Source organism: Theropithecus gelada, chromosome 6 (genome assembly GCF_003255815.1).
Source record: "Theropithecus gelada isolate Dixy chromosome 6, Tgel_1.0, whole genome shotgun sequence".
In the NCBI taxonomy this organism is placed as follows: domain Eukaryota; kingdom Metazoa; phylum Chordata; class Mammalia; order Primates; family Cercopithecidae; genus Theropithecus; species Theropithecus gelada.
The window spans coordinates 77,184,632-77,187,498 of record NC_037673.1 but is presented as its reverse complement, the minus strand read 5'-3'; positions in this window follow the sequence as shown (position 1 = coordinate 77,187,498).

Genomic DNA, 2,867 nt, shown 5'->3' with positions numbered 1-2,867 from the left:
ATCTGAAATAATACCTCTTCAAATACCCAGCCAGTGAAACATTTTAACAATTAACAATTTGATGAAACTCCTTATTGTTAACGTTGTTCTTAATAACCAATTTAAATTTTCTATCTAAAAATGGGTATTTAAAATATTTTTGGATATAAACTGACAAATAACAAAAAAGAAATAGAGATTATAAATAATAAAAAGTCAACAAAATGGATAGAGTTTCAGAGGCTGGGCGCGGTGGCTCACGCCTGTAATCCCAGCACTCTGGGAGGCCGAGGTGGGCGGATCACAAGGTCAGGAGTTCGAGACCACAGTGAAACCCCGTCTCTACTAAAAATACAAAAAATTAGCCGGGCGCAGTGGCGAGCACCTGTAGTCCCAGCTACTCAGGAGGCTGGGGCAGGAGAATGGCGTGAACCCGGGAGAGCTTGCAGTGAGCCAAGATCGTGCCACTGCACTCCAGCCTGGGGGACAGAGCGAGACTCTGTCTCAAAAAAAAAAAAAAAAAAAAAAAAAAAAGACTTTCAGAAGATCACCTTGGGGAGGGTAGTCGTGGTTGGTGAGGGTTGGAAATGAAAGGCTGAAAATCATGTACTATTTATTAATTTAATAAATCTGTCTTGATGTCAATGTAATCGAATGTTGCCACAAAATAATGGTCTCCTGCTGCTATATAAATGTTGAGGCCAAGCTCTGATGTTTATTTTCAAGACAGGAGACATTGATCCTTCACTAATAGAATATTACAAGTTTATTTCTATTATGCTAAGTAACCAAAGTTGATTTCATTGTTTGATTTGATGGATGTTTGGTGCTGTCAGAGTTCAGAACCGTCTGGGGCTAGGAAGCCAAGAGGATGAATATTTTCTTGTCCTAATTAGGCATACTTGGATTTCATTCTAGTATGAAATCAATAAAGGAAAACTTTGGGATACTGAGTCTCTGGGATCCTTCTTCTGACGTCCCAGGGAGTGGAACTATTTGGCATAAGATTGCTCTTCCCCTAAGACCAAGACGACTCTGGAGCCAGGCAGTGAGTGATTTGATGGGGCCCCACCGAACTGGAAAGGCAACAGGAAATGTGATGAGAGGAAAAAGACAGCTATAACAATAGAAGGAGGAAGTGAAGCCAGAAAAACAAGGCAAGAAGAAAAAGTAACAGTGAACTACAATAATCCATGAGGAAACGAAAACCACACAGAAAACAAAACAACACAACAAAAAACCCAAAGAGAATTGCAACCTGCTGATTTAGATGCAGGGGACCCATTTTTGACCATTTCCAAAGGTAGGGCTCTTATTTGCAGTGATCCGGTAAATGGATGGTACTGCCCAAGTTTCCCTTTTCCTACGCAGAATGTGAATTAAAACAAGGTTCTTTGTTTTCAGGTTTTATATACCGCAGATCACACAACCACATGGAACTGGGAAATGTGATCGACTTGAAGAAGAATGAATATGGCTAAGATTGGAAAGCAGACATGAACTGATCAATTTAGTAGGAGTAAGGAAAACACATTTTTTTCTTTTTCTTTTTTTTTCTCTCTTTTTTTTATTTTTGAGACAGAGTCTCACTCTGTCACCAGGCTGGAGTGCGATGGTGAGATGGTGAGATCTCGGCTCATTGCAAGCTCCGCCTCCCGGGTTCAAGCGATTCTCCTGCCTCAGCCTCCCGAGTAGCTGGTATTACAGACACCGGCCACCATGCTTGGCTAATTTTTGTACTTTTAGGCCGGGATTTCACCATGCTGGCCAGGATGGTCTTGATCTCCTGACTTCATGATCCGTCCGCCTTGGCTTCCCAAAGTGCTGGGATTACAGGCATGAGCCCCACTGTACCCGGCCGGAAAACACGTCTTTTAAATATCGAAGGAGAAATGGATACACCAAATCATTTCTCTTCCCCATTGAATCCTATAGGGAGCCAAAATATTCACTTTATAGTGGTGAAAATGGGAGGAAATGATGGACTTGAGGAAAGATGAGTCTCCAATAAAGCAGGATATGGCTTGGTGTTCCTGATTCCGCCTAATCAGGAGGTTTAGGGGCCGACTATGCTGAAATGAATATCCATAAGCCCTATTTGAATGGCCCAACTGTATTTAACCCAACCTGAATTCACAGAAAAGCTTGTCCTTCTAGAATCATAGTACATGAAGGAGTAAACTTTAAGGGGTAAGGGTGGTTGGAAGAATTTGTGTATCAGATTCCTGAAAGGCCTGATGAGATAGGGAGGCTGCATGTGAATCTCAATCTGGTTATTTACTGGCTGTGTGAACCAGAGAAAAATGTGCAAATGATAACTACCTCACAGGATTGTGGTTTTTTTGGTGGTGGTTGTTTGTTTGTTTTTATTTTGTTTTGAGACAGGGTCTCACTGTGTTGCCCAGGCTGGAATGCAGTGGCACAATCACGGCTCACTTGAGCCTTGACCTGCTGGGCTCAGGTGATCCTCCCACCTCAGCCTCCTGGGTAGCTAGGGCTACAGGTCCACACCACTATGCCCAACTAATTTTTTATTTTTCTTTTTTTTTGTAGAGATGGGTTTTGCTATGTTTCCCAGGCTGTTCTGTAACTTCTGCGCTCAAGTGATTCTCGACCTTCCAGAGTGTTGGGATTACAGGTGTGAGCCACTGTGCCTGGCCTCAAAAGGTTGTTAAAAGCACTGAGACACTGTAGGTAAAACACTCAGTGCCAGGCACATTGCATGAGCTTAATACATGTTAGTTCGTGTTAACACATAAGAAGTCTGTAGCATGGGATGCAAGAACTGAAATTATTGCATGGTTGAACCATATAATGTTGCCAGGAGTCACTACCTTTGACTTACAAAAATAGTGATTTCATTCATCTTTGTTTCCTCTCTCCCTCCC